Source organism: Phyllobates terribilis, unplaced genomic scaffold (assembly GCF_046119375.1).
Source record: "Phyllobates terribilis strain yellow unplaced genomic scaffold, ASM4611937v1 Scaffold_9__5_contigs__length_417890890, whole genome shotgun sequence".
Lineage (NCBI taxonomy): Eukaryota > Metazoa > Chordata > Amphibia > Anura > Dendrobatidae > Phyllobates > Phyllobates terribilis.
In genome coordinates, this window is record NW_027362769.1 from 349,233,292 (window position 1) to 349,252,754 (window position 19,463).

A 19,463-nucleotide genomic window follows, 5' to 3' on the forward strand; every position below is an offset into this window, starting at 1 on the left:
TACAAACCACTGAAGAATGGCAGATGCTGCCGCACATTGAAGTGGATGGAACAGCCTGTTTTTCTAGGAAAAGGTCAGAAATGTCTCACCGGTCAGACAGGTTCCGTTCAGAATCCCGAATGTTTACCAGTGGATCTTATTATTACGCTCCAGTCTTACTGCCCTCTCCTAGCACCCATCGCCCAGGTGCCAGCATTCACAGGAACTTTTCCTAGGTGGTAAATATTTAACCTCAGCAGTAATATTAACTCACTTTACACCTCTGGGTCGCTGCAGATATATCACTGACGACAAATATACATCACTAGATGGTGGCCCGATTATAACGCATCGGGTATTCTAGAATATGTATGCGGCAGACCGGACGCGACTAATCAGCGAAGCAGTATTTAAATGGGTTGTGCACTACTTTAAATTAAACCCCCAATCTATCCCCCCGGGGCCCCTAATGAATTTTGGAGGACCGGGGAGCGAGGCCGCCGGTCGGGGTACTTTTGCTGCAAGCAGCCGGGAGATGACCGGCTAGCACAGGGTGAGCGGGTGAGCATGTGGAGGTGTGCGTGTGGGGGTGTGAGTGTGAGCGTTTGAGGGTGAGCGTGTGAGCATGAGCATGTGAGTGTGAGCGTGTGTGAGCGTGAGCGTCTGAGGGTGAGCGTGTGAGTGTGAGCGTCTGAGGGTGAGCGTGTGAATGTGAGCGTGTGAGCGTCTGAGGGCGAGCGTCTGAGGGTGAGCGTGTGAGTGTGAGCGGGTGAGTGTGAGCGTCTGAGGGTGAGCGGGTGAGTGTGAGCGTCTGAGGGTGAGCGTGTGAGTGTGAGCGTCTGAGGGTGGACGTGTGAGTGTGAGCGTCTGAGGGCGAGCGTGTGAGCGTGAGCGTCTGAGGGTGAGCGTGTGAGTGTGAGCGTTTGAGGGTGAGCGGGTGAGTGTGAGCGTGTGAGGGTGAGCGTGTGAGGGTGAGCATCTGAGGGTGAGCGTGTGAGCGTGAGTGTGAGCGTCTGAGGGTGAGCGTGTGAGTGTCTGAGGGTGAGCGTGTGAGTGTGAGCATCTGAGGGTGAGCGTGTGAGTGTGTGAGCGTCTGAGGGGCGAGCGTGTGAGCGTAAGCGTATGAGTGTGAGCGGGTGAGTGTGAGCATGTGAGTGTGAGCGTGTGAGTGTGAGCATGTGAGTGTGAGCGTCTGAGGGTGAGCGTGTGAGGGTGAGAGTGTGAGCGTCTGATGGTTAGCGTGTGAGTGTGAGCTTCTGAGGGTGAGCGTGAGCGTCTGAGGGTAAGCGTGTGAGCGTCTGAGGGTGAGCGTGAGCGTCTGAGGGTGAGCGTCTGAGGGTGAATGTGTGAGTGTGAGAACGCGTGAGTGTGAGCGTGTGAGTGTGAGCGTCTGAGGGTCAGCGTGTGAGGGTCTGAGGGTGAGCGTCTGAGGGTGAGCGTGTGAGCGTCTGAGGGTGAGTGTGAGCGTCTGAGGGTGAGCGGGTGAGTGTGAGCGGGTGAGTGTGTGCGTGTTAGCGTGTGAGCGTGAGCGCCTGAGGGTGAGCGTGTGAGTGTGTGAGTGTGAGCGTCTGAGTGTCTGAGTGTGAGCGTGTGAGCGTCTGAGGGTGAGCGGGTGAGTGTGAGCGTCTGAAGGTGAATGTGAGCGGGTGAGCATCTGAGGGTGAGCGGGTGAGGGTGAGCGCGTGAGCGTGAGTGGGTGAGGGTGTGAGGGTGAGAGTGTGAGCGTCTGTGGGTGTGTGTGTGAGGGTGAGTGTGTGAGGGCGACAGTGTAAATTTGGTGCCAATATTGCTGATTGGTCGCGGCCGGCGGCATCGCCGCTGACCTCCATGCGGCTACCGTCAGGAGATCAGCAGCTAGGGCCGCTGATCTCCCGACGGCAAGTGTGAAGGGAGGACTGGGGAGCGGCGCCGCCTAGGCCGCCGGTTGGGGTACTTCTGCTGCATCGCCGCTGACCTCCGTGCGGCAGATGAGCCGCTAACGGCCGCCATCTTGTTCTGAAATCCCGCGTCGCTGATTGGCCGCGGCCAGACCAATCAGCGACGCGGGATTTCCTGGACAGACAGACAGACAGGATAAGACAATTATATATATTAGATAAGTAGGTCATAGAGGATTACGCTGGGCATGGAGGTGCCATCCAAAAAGGGTACTGTAGTGGGGGCAACACTAGGGCCACTATTTTTTTTTGTGGGAGCAAAAACAATTTGGCACATCACACTTTGTGTGCCGCAGTCTATTTCTCATTCTTTCTTTCTTTTAAAGTTGGGAGATTTGTTTTGATTATTGCCTTGCAAAGATATAGACACAGACTCTCTGGCAGCCCAGGATCAAAGCTCAGGGGCTACAATGTACAGGCCAATATATAAGAAGAAGAATGTGATAGCGTGGACTGGTGTCAGCACTAGCCTCAGCACAGTGTCAGTAGGCAACCTGTCGGATGGTAAAGCTGGGCAAATATTTGCTTCTTTTTCATTCAATGTACGGTATTTGCTTTGCACCAGGTAACAGTACAGGATCCCATCTGACAACTCCACCTCCGCTCCTGTTTCAACTCTCATCTGATTCTTTGCATTAGGCAATAGCAGAACTGACTATCAATATATGTTGTGGCGTCAGGAGCCGCAATGCAACATTACAGTGTTTACAAAGCACAAAGTAACGACACTACTGTAAAGTGTGGGGTGAAACAGATCCGAAACAGTCACTTCAAACAACATGTATATAAACACACAGACTATATACTGTATACACACACACACATATATTCTGTATATACACAAACACACACACTATATTCTGTATATATATATATATATATATATATATATATATATATATATATATATATATATATATATATATATATATATATATATATACACACACACACACTATATTCTCTATATACACACACCACATTCTGTGTGTACACACACTATATACTTTATATACACACTATATACAATACACACACAAACTATATTCCGTATACACACACATACACACACTATAAACTGTACACACACTATATATTGTACACACACATGCACTATATACTGTGTATACACATATGTACACACACTATGTACTGTACACACATTATATAATGTATATACACACATATGCAAGCACTATATACTGTACACATACTATATACTGTACACACATACACACATTATATACTGTATATACACACACATGCACAAATACTATATACTGTACACATACTATATACTGTACACACATTATATACACACTATATACTGTACACATACTATATACTGTACACACATATGCACATTATATACACACTATATACTGTACACATACTATATACTGTACACACATTATATACACACTATATACTGTACACATACTATATACTGTACACACATTATATACACACTATATACTGTACACATACTATATACTGTACACACATTATATACACACTATATACTGTACACACATTATATACACACTATATACTGTACACACATTATATACACACACTATATACTGTACACATACACTATATACTGTACACACATACACACATTATATACTGTATATACACACACATGCACACATACTATATACTGTACACACACACACATTATATACTGTATATACACACACATGCACACACACTATATACTGTACACATACTATATACTGTACACATACTATATACTGTACACACATTATATACACATTATATACTGTACACATACTATATACTGTACACACATTATATACACATTATATACTGTACACATACTATATACTGTACACACATATGCACATTATATACACACTATATACTGTACACACATTATATACTGTACACATACACTATATACTGTACACACATTTTATACTACACACACACACTTTACACTGCATAAACTGTGAAAACTTCTAATTTTTTTCATCATTCTTACTTTGAGGCATTTTTTTCGCACCTGCCTAAAACCTTTGCACAGTACTGTATAAATTCAGTTTTTATTATATATACTAATGCAAGTCAGAAAGAAGATCAGTTCACAATTAAAAGTGAGAGAATGCAGAGTCTACCGACTAATACAGGTCACAGGCCTCGTAGGTGACCCCAATACCGTATATAATAGGGGCGCATTAGGCCGTAGACTCCACACATCCGCTGCTGCAGAACCACTGATTGATATAAATACGCCAAAGAAGGTCTGCAGCAGCTGAGGTGTGTATTATGAGGTTTGACAGCAGACTGTCCAGCGTGAAGTGCGCCCTCATCAGCAGGCGGCACAGAGCTAGGAGGATAAGCAGCGCCTAGGTGGCACGGAGCGCCGCTCATCTCCTGTAACGGTATGGAATATGGTCTGTGTGTCTGAACATTGATGTATTGCAGTTCGTAAGTCTCCAGGCAAATTCAGAAACTGGGTGCCTCACCTGCCATGTGCCATTTATCATACTGGCATCTTCTTCTGTGCAATGAGCCACCTTATCCTCCCCTTGGCACCAGGGCCTGGTGTGACTGCCCCCAGTATAGATGCTCCCTGTGTCAGGGTATACATGTCACTGCAGCTTGCTGATAGCTTGTGCAATGCTCTGCAGAATATGGAACTGCCAGTTATGTAATAATGTTGGCCACTCAAAGGTAAGGGCAGGTAAAGCCATCATAAAGAGAATATCAGCGGGCTGAGGACGGGCGATGCTTTTGGGCAGCATGGGCTCATGTTATAAATAGTATAGATACGCCTCATTAATGTTTGAGCGATCGTCCGCTCCAGGTCGGTCCTATAAATAATGGATTAGTATCTGTCTGTAACTCATCAGTGATCATTATACCCATGGGAGGAGGAAGATGACTTTTTCTTACTCTTTGTCCCTGTGTAAGTTGTCTTTGAAGTTCACCTGTCGCTGGATGTATCTCCCCCAATTACCGCTTCTCCACTGATTCCGGAACAGTTTTTCTTTTTCTTCTGCGTCCTTCCGTTCCAAAGTTATTCCTCCCCCCCGGTAATAATGAGGAAAATTCTTCCTTTATCCAACTGGGCGTGTAACACAGAACTTCTCTGAGGGTGCAGCTGTGTTTTGATTGGCCAGAGTCAGAAGAGAAAAATGTAAACGCCCACAGAGAAGTGCTCTGGTATACGCCCAGTTGGTTAAAGGGAAAATTTGCATCATTATTCCCAGGGGGTATAACTTTGGAACGGAAGGGCACAGAAGAAAAAGAAAAACTATTCCGGAAACAGTGGAAGAGTGGCAATTGCCGAAAAACGTCATGCATCATCCATCTGCAGGATAGATACATGTATGATTGCTGAGGTTAAGCAGCAGAGACCCTCACAGATCACGATGGTACAAAGTCCCCTATGTGAAGAACATACCTACTGGATCCCTGATGCTCCTCCATATTGCAACCCATATCCCCTAACAGTCTCCTGGTTTCCTCTTCTGGCAGGAGCATCAGGTGACCACTACAGCCAATTAGAAACCATTGATTGGCTGCAGCGGTCACATTCCATCTGAGCCAGAAGAAGAAGGAAGAAGACTTTCTTCCGGCTCAGATAGAATGCGACCTCACACTAGAAGTGAGGAGACCAGCAGGGACACCAACAGCAGGAAGGTGGAACTTTTTTAACGGGGTTGTCTCAACATAGCACTTAAGGAGCACACTGCTCCTCATCCTCCCAACTTCCTGCTTGACAGGGGGCGGTACGCTTCTGATGATTGATAGCGGCATGCTTGAACTATGGGTCTGAACTCAGCACTTTTTGATGCTGCAGTTTTGCCTTTGTAACATCGGAGGAGCGCAGAGGCACTGAAGGAGTCCTGATCCAACCATCTTCAGAACAGTGCTGGCAATCACTATAGTAAAGGGTGCACTGCAGCTGCTGCAGGACCTCTTTGGAAAGAGAAGCCAGAAGCATTGATGTCACTCATGGAAGGAGAATTGTGGATGTGATCAGACGTGTACAGAAGAAAAGGGGCACTACTGCAAAAAAAAAGAATTAAACTGGAGATGGGGTGGCCCTGTGGTACGGACAGCCCTGAGGTTGTAGATCATACATGGTAAACTCTGGCCCACAGGGTGGTTTCATTTGGCACGCAACATCAGTACCACCAACCCAATGTGCGGCCATTATTCTGTATGGAGAACTATGTGGGGCCCATTATTCTGTATGGAGGACTATGTGGGGCTCATTATACTGTATGGAAAGCTATGTGGGGCCCATTATACTGTATGGAGGACTATGTGGGGCCCATTCTGTATGGAGGACTATGTGGGACCCATTATACTGTATGGAGGACTATGTGGGGCCATTATACTGTATGGAGGACTATGTGGGCCCATTATACTGTATGGAGGACTATGTAGGGCCCATTATACTGTATGGAGGACTATGTGGGGCCCATTATACTGTATGGAGGACTATGTGGGGCCCATTATACTGTATGGAGGACTATGTGGGACCCATTATTATGTATGGAGGACTATGTGGGGCCCATTATAATGTATGGAGGACTATGTAGGGCCCATTATTATGTATGGAGGACTATGTGGGGCCCATTATTCTGTATGGAGGACTATGTGGGGCCAATATTCCGTATGGAGGACTATGAGGGGCCTATTATTCTGTATGGAGGACTATGGGGCCCATTATACTGTATGGAGGACAATGTGGGGCCCATTATACTGTATGGAGGACTATGTGGAGCCATTATTCTGCATGAAGGACTATGTGGGGCCCATTATTCTGTATGGAGGACTATGTGGGGCCATTATTCTGCATGAAGGACTATGTGGGGCCCATTATTCCATATGGAGGACTATGTGGGGCCCATTATACTGTATGGAGGACTATGCGGGGCCACTATTCTGTATGGAGGAATATGTGGGGCCCATTATTCTGTATGGAGGACTATGTGGGGCCCATTATACTGTATGGAGGACTATGTGGGCCCATTATTCTGCATGGAGGACTATGTGGGGCCCATTATTCTGTATAGAGGACTATGTGGGGCCCATTATTCTGTATGGATGACTATGTGGGGCCCATTATTCTGTATGGAGGACTATGTGGTGCCCATTATTCTGTATGGAGGACTATGTGGGGCCCATTATTCTATATGGAGGACTCTGTGGACCCATTATTCTATATGGATGACTATGTGGGGCCCATTATTCTGTATGGAGGACTATGTGGTGCCCATTATACTGTATGGAGGACTATGTGGGCCCATTATTCTGTATGGAGGACTATGTGGGGCCCATTATTCTGTATGGAGGACTATGTGGGGCCCATTATTCTGTATGGGGGACTATGTAGGGCCCATTATACTGTATACTGGTTGGCCCGCGATTTTTTCCAAGTTTCTCATTTTGGCCCCCTGTGTGTTTGAGTCTGACATGCCGGTATATAGATTGTGACAAGTAACTTTCTGCATTCTTGTGATACTTTTCTCCCAGCAGTAAGAAGATACGTGCATTGATTGTACGGCAGACATCTAAGTGATGTAATCAATCCAGAAGGTGTTTAGTTAATGTATAAACCCCCCAGAAGAGGCTCTTAGTGGTTTTCCATTGTGTTTAGGATCTTTCTTGGCTTTTTATAGATCGGGTCGTCTTTGATGTTCGTCTAGAGTAGTGGGTGACATTTTGCACTGTCAGATACAGTTAAATACTAAGACAACAATATTGAATCCCCCGCAGTCGATACGTTTGTACATTCCAGGCATGCCTCTTCTACCATCCACCGGAGTCGCATTGATCGCCCGGATTTATCATTTTTATTCTAGAAATAAAAAGTTGGGCTTAAAGGGGCATAACAGGCTCAGATCACTCTTCCTTCTGAGCCTTTGTTAGCATTTCCAATCCCATTGTAATTCCGTCCTATAAGCTGGATGTTCGCTAGTCCCAAGACTAAGTGTGCTGGAATATAATTTACAGTAGATATCATATATTAAAAGTATATGGTAGCACTTAAAGGGGTCCAGCTGATCATCATTGGACCATCTACCATCAATTGAAATCACCAAGGGGAAGGAATGGCTGATCATGTTATATATAGACAGTAGAGGCAATCAAGACTGTTCAGAACCCGGGAACTTGGAATAGGTAGGGGGTCTCAGTGCTTCAAGTTATCTCCTATACTATCAATACACTTGGCACAACCCCTTTAACTCATTCTGCAGTATGCAAATATGCATCCAGTTGAACACAGATTTGGTTTCTGTTCACATTTGCATTGAAAACTCCATTGCAAATTTTGACAGATTTAAAGGGGTATTTCCAAAATAAAAAATTATCCCTTATAAAATCCCAATAGTCTCCCAAAACTGTATAGGGGATGGTATTCCAGTCCTGGGTGCCCCTTCCGCCCTCCATGACACACGGTTGATGTCGTTATTGACTAGCAGAGCCTGTTAGTCTTTGCAGCAGCTGTCACCCTCACACTTTGGCGCGTGGGGCTTTAATACCAGTGGTCACGATTTGACAGAAAAGCTGTAAAATGCTCCAATAAGCGTGACCACAAATCACACTCGCTGACTTTTTTTTTTTTTCCCGAGGAAAGGAGTGTTAACAGGATCTGCAAGTGAGCGGAGAGGGTAAATAGCGCCGTGTTTGGTTAGGCTTACACAGGGAAGATGACTATCTGCTCGCTGTAAATAATCACTTTCTACGTTGGGGACAGGAGCTTCATCAGGAGTTCTGTACAGTACCCCCCCCCCCAAAAAAAAATAAAATGGAGCCGCCCTCGCTGTTTGCTAGTCGCTAGAATTTTCTGCAGGATCCAAAAAACGGTCAGTAGTATAGAAATCCTACAGAGAAGAAAAGGGGTTAATCTCCTGCTGATCAGGTCCATTTCCACCTGAAGCCACGCCCCTTATATAGAGTGGGTGTGGTCAAGCAATATTTTATCTGTGGGGGGAGGCTCCTGCTGCAGTCAGTAAGGAACATGGCTGATCCCCTGAAGACAATTGTTACTAGGCAGCATATCCGTAGTAACCAGACAAGCTCAAACATCCTCAACAATGAACGTTCTGACCCTATATTTTACACTGAAGCATCTAATGAACGTGTGCAAAGGAGGGGGGAGACAATCACCTCTAATGATTGTTGGATCCTGTATTATCAGCTGTGTATAGAGGTTTTACCTATTATTGTAATCCTGCCTCTGATGATAATGAGCCTGCTGAAAAATCTTCCTGAAAGGACAGGAAGTATGAGTCTAAAAAAAAGCCCCCCAGTGGCCAGTGTGAGAATTGCAAGATTGCGAATTTTAATTTTTTAATAATAAAATCTGAAAAAAAGCTAAAGGGAAGCGAAAAAGCAACCCATCTCAGTTCCTTCCTAAATGAATTTCAGCCACGAATCTGACAAATGCTGATTCCTAGTTTTTTTTTGCAGTTTAGCAAAGTTCTTCTGTTATCAAAGTGTAAAGTTCACTGTAAAGATTCTGAAGGTGAACCTGACACTACACTGATCCGACCTGACCTACGCTCATCGCGCTTGCACTAGTGGGCAGCTGCATTCAGTTAAAGGGGTTGTACTAAGTGGATAACTTCCCGATCGTTGGGGTCTGACCTCTGGGTCTCCCACTGATTCCGAGAACCGGGGCTCGAATGGAGCTATGGTTCATTTTCTGTGGGACCGCCAAAGGTAGCCGAGCGTTCAGCTGGTCTTCGACACTCCCATTAAGAATGAATGGAGAGTCAGTGCACCTGATTGACCATCTCTCTATTCACATGGGGCTTTATTCAGAGCCCCCTGTCCTTGGGATCCCAATAGTCAGACCCCCAGCAATCAGGAACTATCCCCTATCTTGCGGATAGATGATACCTTTCAAACTTGGTACAACCCCTTTAGGAATTACTTTTTGTGGCATTCGCATCCATTCACAACCTAATGTTCAAGCAGAAAATCCTGACAGATGCCTAGGTTCATAATTAAAGGGTTTGTCCACTATTCGGTACATTTATTTTCTTAAACGCATGAATTTGGGGCTAAAAATCATTTGTTTTCAAATGGGTTTTAATAAAATTTTTGCACGGATTGGCTTTTACATTCTCTTTGATCGCCAGCACGTTCAACTTTGCTATGGTCTGTGGTCACAAATCAGCTGAGAGGAGCTGAAAAATGATGGAAAACAGAGTTGTAAACTCTCAATCAGACCAACATAGCGGGCTCACTGATGGATTCTCAGTTAACTCTTTCTGCAGACAGCAACAGAGTGGTTATAGAAGGTGAAAGTGTAAAATATTTAAGGAAAACCAATTGCAAAACGGGCATTGAATAAAATCTGTCAGCACAAAATGACTGTTCAAACCAAGTGTAACATACCTGGCGGCGTCCTTGCATGGTGGTCCATCTCCCACTGTGCAAGAGCGCGCACTTGATCTCCAGTCCAGAATGTCTCTCTGGCTTCCCTCCTTGCTGTCGGTTTGTCTGTTTTGGCTGCATAGGGCGACGCCCGCTGAACTTCCTGTTTCTTGTACCTGCTGCGGACACGCCCCTGTTGCACCTTCAGACTATTGCTGTCCATCTTTGGGTATTTATACCACCTTCTTCCTCAAGATGGCGCCTGAGCATTGTGTCCTGTCAGTTGGCTTTTTGTCTCTGACGTGCCAGGTCCTTTCCTGTTTTCCTGCCTGTTCTCCAGTTCTGTGTCTGAACTGTGGTCTGTTCTTGTGAACACGCTTCTAGCCTGTTCTTTCGCCTTCTAGGGGCTGTATTCCTAGATCTGCCTGTCTGTGCCTTGCGGTATCTGTTCCCGTCTGAACAGAGTCCTGTTTGTGTCCCAGCCTTGCTGTATTTGTTCCCGTTCCTCGGTTCCCAGTTGTCTGTGCCTCGTTTCTACTTTAGCCTTTTCTCCCTTTTCCCTCTATGTCTGTTTTCTGCAGAGTCTGAACTTGCTCCTAAATTCCTTCTCGTCGTCTCTGTACCTCTGTTGTGAATTTAGTGTATGCTCGCTACTTCTTTGTAAGTACTTTGTGTGCTTCTGGTTCTGCCTTTCCTTCTCCGTCTGTTCTTTGTGAACAGAGTCCTATCCCCTTGCCTTGTCTCGTTCGCTGCTCCGGCGGTTCTAGCCGCTCTGCGGTTTCCGCTCTGCTTCTGCCTCACCTACCGCTCTGCGGTTTCCGCTCTGCTCCTGCCTTGTTTACCGCTCTGCGGTTTCCGCTCTGCTCCTGCTTAGCTTGCCGCTCTTGCGGTTTCTGCTCTGCTCCTGCCTTGTTTACCGCTCTGCGGTTTCCGCTCTGCTCCTGCTTAGCTTGCCGCTCTTGCGGTTTCTGCTCTGCTCCTGCCTTGTTTACCGCTCTGCGGTTTCCGCTCTGCTCCTGCTTTGCTTGCCGCTCTTGCGGTTTCTGCTCTGCTCCTGCCTTGTTTACCGCTCTGCGGTTTCCGCTCTGCTCCTGCTTTGCTTGCCGCTCTTGCGGTCTCTGCTCTGCTCCTGCCTTGGTTGCCGCTCTGCGGTTTCCGCTCTGCTCCTGCCTTCTTAGCCGCTCTGCGGTTTCCGCTCTGCTCCTGCCTTGTTTGCTGCTCTGCGGTTTCCGCTCTGCTCCTGCCTTGTTTGCCGCTCTGCTCCTGCCTTGTTTGCCGCTCTGCGGTTTCCGCTCTGCTCCTGCCTTGTTTGCCGCTCTGCGGTTTCCGCTCTGCTGCGGCCTTCTTAGCCGCTCTGCTCCTGCCTTGTTTACCGCTCTTGCGGTTTCCACTCTGCTCTTGCCTTGCTTGCCGCTCCTGCGGTTTCTGCTCTGCATCTGCTCGCTGCTCCGGCAGTCCCGTCCTGCTCTGCTTCTGCTTCTGCTCGCTGCTCCGGCAGCCCCGTCCTGCTCTGCATCTGCTCGCTGCTCCGGCAGTCCTGTCCTGCTCTGCTTGTGCTCGCTGTTCCGGCAGTCCCGTCCTGCTCTGCTCTTGCCCACCGCTTCGGGCGTTCCCTCTCTGCTGTGTTTGGCTACCGCATCTGCGGTTCTGTTTCTGTGTCCCAGTCTGTACTGGGTCTTGTCCTCTCTGTGCTCCAGCCCGTCCTTTCGGCCAGTACCTCCCTGCCTGCATATTCGCCTGTATCCACCCATCTGCATACCTGCCGTGTTTGCTTATATCCACCAGTCTGTGCCAGCCTAGCCTGCCTGTTCCAGTAATCCCTGTGTGGGTCAACCCCCGTGTCCGGAGTTTGACCTGGAGTAGCACCTGGTCCCTCTGCCCGGTTTCTCCCTGGTGCACTGGCGTCGTATGCCGTTGTGCCACCTTGGTCGGATCGGCCAGATACTTAGTCACGCCCCTCCAGGCACTCTCCGGTCCATGGTCCAGTGGAACCACTACTCCCGCACACGCCAGTCAGTCCGGGCGTGTGCATAACACCAAGCACAGTCTTTTGGTGCAGTCTTGGTGTGGCCAAACAATTTAGTGAACCTCCTCACCTACTTGTTTTTTTTATCTATATCTGCCCTCCTCTAGCCCACATAATGCCAGGGCTGTCAATTATGGAAGACATAGAAAACAAGTAGGTGGGACAGTGCACTGAACTGTTCGGCCACATCAAGGGTGCACCGAACGCCTATGCTAGGTTTGAACAGTCATCTTGTGCTGACAGACTCTCCACACCAATGTGCTCCAGTTTTTGCAAGACCACCATTCCCAGAATGAATATAGTGGTAGTTTTGCTGCAGCTGGAAAGTCATAGGTTACTGATTAGCACTTTACCCTGGTCTCAGAACTGGAAAAGACCTTCGTAATATATATATACTGCAGACCACTGATGTGCAAAAATAAAGATATGTCCATACAATGGACATGTGAATAACCCCAGAACATAATGTGTCCTCGGACAGCACACTGAAAAACACCGAAGTGTGAATAAAGCCTTAAGTCTAAAATGCGTGAGCCTGTCTAACTCTATTATTTTAGTTTTCTTCATAAAATCCCATAAAACTCTCTCTAATGACAAATAATCCGGAATGGATTACGGGAAAGCTACACCTGACTGATGTACGATACCACAACATAAACTCACACGGGTGCTCCCAAATCTCCGTCAGGAGAATACAAGCTGACATGAAAGCTGATGCCGACATAAACAAGGAAGACATTGGCGACCGAGGATTAGCACCACCCCTCCCATCCGCCATCATTACTATTCCTGGCATCTGGATGTTCAGTATGATAATACAGTAACAAATATTCCCATTATAAGAATACAAGAAGTTCATGTTACAGGCAGTGAAAAAATAGCTGCCAGCTGCTGCCCAATAACAAGTGCTGCCACCAGTAGGCGATGCTTTGGGGCGCTGCCACCAGAAGACGATGCGTTGGGGCGCTGACACCAGAAGGCGATGCGTTGGGGTGCTGCCACCAGAAGGCGATGCGTTGGGGCGCTGCCACCAGAAGGCGATGCGTTGGGGTGCTGCCACCAGAAGGCGATGCGTTGGGGCGCTGCCACCAGAAGACGATGCATTGGGGCGCTGCCATCAGAAGGCAATGCATTGGGGTGCTGCCACCAGAAGGCGATGCGTTGGGGCGCTGCCACCAGAAGGCGATGTGTTGGGGTGCTGCCACCAGAAGGCGATGCGTTGGGGCGCTACCACCAGAAGGCGATGCGTTGGGGCGCTGCCACCAGAAGGCGATGCGTTGGGGCGCTGCCACCAGAAGGCGATGCGTTGGGGCGCTGCCACCAGAAGGCGATGCGTTGGGGCGCTGCCACCAGAAGGCGATGCGTTGGGGCGCTGCCACCAGAAGGCGATGCGTTGGGGCGCTGCCACCAGAAGGCGATGCGTTGGGGCGCTGCCCCCAGAAGGCGATGCGTTGGGGCGCTGCCACTAGAAGGCGATGCGTTGGGGTGCTGCCACTAGAAGGCGATGCATTGGGGCGCTGCCACTAGAAGGCGATGCATTGAGTGTCCACAATCATGTGGATTTGGCTTCTCCGCCCTGAAAACAAAAAGATCGGCTACCCTAATCTTCTCGTTTCTGCATCATCTGTCGGGGAAGAGTCGGGAGGTCGCTATACACATCACACTTTCAGTCGGTGCCATGAAATTCGGCCAATTCTCATCTTATTATGGAGGCCTTAAAGGGGTCATTACTCTCTCCATAGATGAGTATTTTCGGTAAAAACAAACACTTTTGCAATTTACAGCTTATTAAAATTTTTAGCCATTCTTGAGATATTAGCACTTTTACTTTGTTTATAGCTTGTTGCCTCGGATACCGACCACCTCTGCTGCATCACTTATAAGTGATGCGCTGAAGTTGGCCAGGATCAGGAGGTGGCGGCACGCTCCAGCAATCCTGGCCATCTTCAAAACAGTACTTAAAAGCTCAATAGAAAATATCTTGTAATCACTGTGCATGTTCTGATGTCTAGCAGCGGTGGTCGGTCTCCAAGGTAACAAGATGTAAACAAATGAAAAGTGTTAATATCTCAAGAACGGCTGAAAATTGTTATAAGCAGTAAATTGCAAAATGATTTGTTTTTACGAGCGCTATCCGGTGATACGTATTTATGAAGATGGGGAATAATCTTTAAAGCTTTACAATGTCCGGACAGGGAATTTACACACAATATTCACAGTATTGCTGATCATCGATAATCGGATCGGAATACAATATCATTTTCTCCAGTTCTTGGAACTGGGCCGGGATGTTGGATTTATCTTATCTGACGCATTGTTTCCATCTGATGAAAGTGGAGTCAGATTGTCTAGCACCTTCTTATATATACTGTATACAGTATATATACAGTACAGACCAAAAGTTTGGACACACCTTCTCATTTAAAGATTTTTCTGTATTTTCATGACTATGAAAATTGTACATTCACACTGAAAGGCATCAAAACTATGGATTAACACATGTGGAATTATATACTTAACAAAAAAGTGTGAAACAACTGAAAATATGTCTTATATTCTAGGTTCTTCAAAGTAGCCACCTTTTGCTTTGATGACTGCTTTGCAGACTCTTGGCATTCTCTTGATGAGCTTCAAGAGGTAGTCACCGGAAATGGTCTTCCAACAATCTTGAAAGAGTTCCCAGAGATGCTTAGCACTTGTTGGCCCTTTTGCCTTCGCTCTGCGGTCCAGCTCACCCCAAACCATCTCCATTGGGTTCAGGTCTGGTGACTGTGGAGGCCAGGTCATCTGGTGTAGCACTCCATCACTCTCCTTCTTGGTCAAATAGCCCTTACACAGCCTGGAGATGTGTTTTGGGTCATTGTCCTGTTGAAAAATAAATGATGGTCCAACTAAACGCAAACCGGATGGAATAGCATGCCGCTGCAAGATGCTGTGGTAGCCATGCTGGTTCAGTATGCCTTCAATTTTGAATAAATCCCCAACAGTGTCACCAGCAAAGCACCACCACACCATCACACCTCCTCCATGCTTCACGGTGGGAACCAGGCATGTAGAGTCCATCCGTTCACCTTTTCTGCGTCGCACAAAGACACGGTGGTTGGAATCAATGATCTCAAATTTGGACTCATCAGACTAAAGCACAGATTTCCACTGGCCTAATGTCCATTCCTTGTGTTTTTTAGCCCAAACAAGTCTCTTCCGCTTGTTGCTTGTTCTTAGCAGTGGTTTCCTAGCAGCTATTTTACCATGAAGGCCTGCTGCACAAAGTCTCCTCTTAACAGTTGTTGTAGAGATGTGTCTGCTGCTAGAACTCTGTGTGGCATTGACCTGGTCTCTAATCTGAGCTGCTGTTAAGCTGCGATTTCTGAGGCTGGTGACTCGGATAAACTTATCCTCAGAAGCAGGGGTGATTCTTCATCTTCCTTTCCTGGGGCGGTCCTCATGTGAGCCAGTTTCTTTGTAGCGCTTGATGGTTTTTGCAACTGCACTTGGGGACACATTCAAAGTTTTCCCAATTTTTCGCACTGACTGACCTTCATTTCTTAAAGTAATGATGGCCACTCGTTTTTCTTTACTCAGCTGCTTTTTTCTTGCCATAATAAAAATTCTAACAGTCTATTCAGTAGGACTATCAGCTGTGTATCCACCTGACTACTGCACAACACAACTGATGGTCCCAACCCCATTTATAAGGCAAGAAATCCCACTTATCAAACCTGACAGGGCACACCTGTGAAGTGAAAACCATTTCCGGTGACTACCTCTTGAAGCTCATCAAGAGAATGCCAAGAGTGTGCAAAGCAGTCATCAAAGCAAAAGGTGGCTACTTTGAAGAACCTAGAATATAAGACATATTTTCAGTTGTTTCACACTTTTTTGTTAAGTATATAATTCCACATGTGTTAATTCATAGTTTTGATGCCTTCAGTGTGAATGTACAATTTTCATAGTCAAGAAAATACAGAGAAATCTTTAAATGAGAAGGTGTGTCCAAACTTTTGGTCTGTACTGTACACAGTGGGGGAAATAAGTATTTGATCCCTTGCTGTTTTTGTAAGTTTGCCCACTGACAAAGACATGAACAGTCTATAATTTTAAGGGTAGGTTAATTTTAACATTGAGAGATAGAATATAAAAAAAAAAATAAAGAAAATCACATTGTATAAATTAGATAATTTTTTTTTGCATTTTGCAGTGAGAAATAAGTATTTGATCCCCTACAAACCATTATGAGTTCTGGCTCCTACAGACCAGTTAGACGCTCCTAATCAACTCAATACCTGCATTAAAGACAGCTGTCTTACATAGTCACCTGTATAAAAGACTCCTGTCCACAGACTCAATTAATCAGTCAGACTCTAACCTCTACAACATGGGCAAGACCAAAGAGCTGTCTAAGGATGTCAGGGACAAGATCATAGACCTGCACAAAGCTGGAATGGGCTACAAAACCATAAGAAAGACACTGGGTGAGAAGGAGACAACTGTTAGTGCAATAGTAAGAAAATGGAAGAAATACAAAATGACTGATAATCGACATCGATCTGGGACACCATGCAAAATCTCACCTCCTGGGGTATCCTTGAACATGCATGAGGAAGGTGAGAGATCAGCCTAAACTACACAGGGGAAACTTGTTAATGATCTCAAGGCAGCTGGGACCACAGTCACCAAGAAAACCATTGGTAACACATTACGCCTTAAAGGTATAAAATCCTGCAGTGCCCGCAAGGTCCCCCTGCTCAAGAAGGCACATGTGCAGGCCCCTCTGAAGTTTGCCAATGAACACCTGGATGATTCTGTGAGTTATTGGGAGAAGGTGCTCTGGTCAGATGAGACAAAAATTGAGCTCTTTGGCATTAACTCAACTCGCCGTGTTTGGAGGAAGAAGAAGGATGAATACAACCCTAAGAACATCGTCCCAACCGTGAAGCATGGTGGGGGAAACATTATACTTTGGGGGTGCTTTTCTGCAAAGGGGACATGAAAAATGAACCGTACTGAAGGGAAGATGGATGGGGTCATGTATCGCCAGATTTTGGCCAACAACCTCTTTCCCTCAGTAAGAGCATTGAAGATGGGTCATGGCTGGGTCTTCTAGCAAGACAATGACCCAAAACATACAGCCAAGGCAACAAAGGAGTGGCTCAAAAAGAAGCACAGTAAGGTCATGAAGTGGCCTAGCCAGTCTCCAGACCTTAATCCCATAGAAAACGTATGGAGGGAGTTGAAGCTCAGAGTTGCCAAGCGAGAGCCTCAAAATCTTAATGATTTAGAGAAGATCTACAAAGAGGAGTGGACCAAAATTCCTCCTGACATGTGCGCAAACCTCATCATCAACTAGAAAAATAATCTGACTGCTTGGTTTTGCCACCAAGTATTAAGTGTTGTTTGACAGAGGGATCAAATACTTATTTCTCACTGCAAAATGAAAAAAAAAATCTAATTTATGCAATGTGATTTTCTTGATTTTTTTTTGGATATTCGATCTCTCAATCTTAAAATTAACCCACCCTTTAAAATTATAGACTGTTCATGTCTTAGTCAGTGGGCAAACTTACAAAAACAGCAAGGGATCAAATACTTATTTCCCCTACTGTACATATATATATATATATATATATATATATATAAACACACACACACAGTATATATTACCCTATGGCATTCACATGCCTGCCTGACCGATCCAATTGGCCTGAAAAAGGCTGTGACCAGCCGAAACGTCGCCACATCTGATGGGCTGATAAAGTCCTATATTTTTCATAACTTCATAGAGTGCTGCCTTCTTTTCTTATAGAATATATATACATTATATATATATATATATATATATATATATATATATATATATATACACACACAGTTTATATTACCCTATGGCATTAACATGCCTGCCTGCCCAATCCCATCTTATGGGGGTGTGAGGGAACATAACTGTAAGCAGATATGATAATGGTACGGTAAAAAGGATTTGTGAGGTTGTTGGGTTTGACCCATAGGACCCCCATTTACCCTGAATCCATGCCCCTTGTTGGTGGCATATAATAAATGAGACGAGTTTTTGGGATCAGAGTTCAGAGCTTCAAAGATCAGACATCTATCTGTGTCTTTAATATCTGTCACGGTGTTGCCTTCTGTAATTATTATTTAGTCTCAATGCCAGAAGGTGGCTGATAAAGCAAGCTGGAATTTGTAGTTTCGCAACGACTTCAGATCCACGGTCTTCCATATTGTGTCTGGGGGTTATGAAAAGAGACTAGTTTTTGGGATCAGAGATCAGAGCTTCAAAGATCAGACATCTATCTGTGTCTTTAATATCTATCATGGTGTCACCTTCTATAACTATTATTTAGTATCAATGCCAGAAGGTGGCTGATAAAGCAAGCTGGAATTTGTAGTTCTGCAACGACTTAAGATCCAGCAAATCCGGGATCGTCAGCGAGATCTCTACCAGCTGCAATTACTTCTCAAGCCTACGATTATGTATATATGACGCACGGCCCTACAAGACCCGACACTCCTGGTACATGACCCTCGCCCTGGATATTAGTTATCGAAGGCAGGAAAACCAGCAGGACAAGTATTGGTTATTAATAGGCTTTGTAAACAAGGAGACATGTAGCAGCCGGGTACTGTACCTCTGTCCAGATTTCGGAGTCTTCTTAATAGATCTTTTTAATAATCCCAGAATGGAAAAGTTTGTTCTGGAGCCAAATAGGATTCATGGATCTTGCAGATCTCTCTAGGGATCTGAAGTGAGGACTCTTCCCTTCCTGTCTGTCGTCTCTCCGCCTCCTCGCCCTGATCTGTATTACCTGCTCTGCAGCACAGTGGGCAGCCAGCTCAGCTGTCACCTGCACACCATAAGCCCCGCCCACTCCACACAGGCCACGCCCCCTTCAAAGTTCTTTGCTTCTTTTGTGAAGTTCTGCAGAAGTTTCTGAAAACTGACAGCGGTGGAACCGAAAAACATAAGACAATGGAGACTCTGGAGCTTATAGAGTTGGAATCTCGTCTACACCAACCGTAAATTATTGTTTTGATCACTTTATGCATTTATATTAGATTGGTGTTGTTATGATCTAGACATCCCCACCCCATTATAACAAAAAGTCACGTGTACCAAAATTTTAATGCCTCCCAAA

The 19,463-nt window shown here is 45.9% G+C and overlaps 1 protein-coding gene across 2 annotated transcripts in view; it reads right to left on the bottom strand.

The window, feature by feature from the left end:
- TMEM184A (transmembrane protein 184A) overlaps positions 1–19,173 on the bottom strand; it is a 39,068-nt gene extending 19,895 nt beyond the window's left edge. The window contains exon 1 of one of the 2 annotated variants that reach the window (XM_073648120.1): positions 18,957–19,173. The gene's annotated coding sequence lies outside the window, so the exon portion shown is untranslated. Of the gene's footprint in view, positions 1–10,307; positions 10,451–18,956 lie in introns of those variants that run through there. The other variant, XM_073648121.1, reaches the window with a different exon arrangement.
- Between the last annotated feature and the right edge of the window lie 290 nt (positions 19,174–19,463).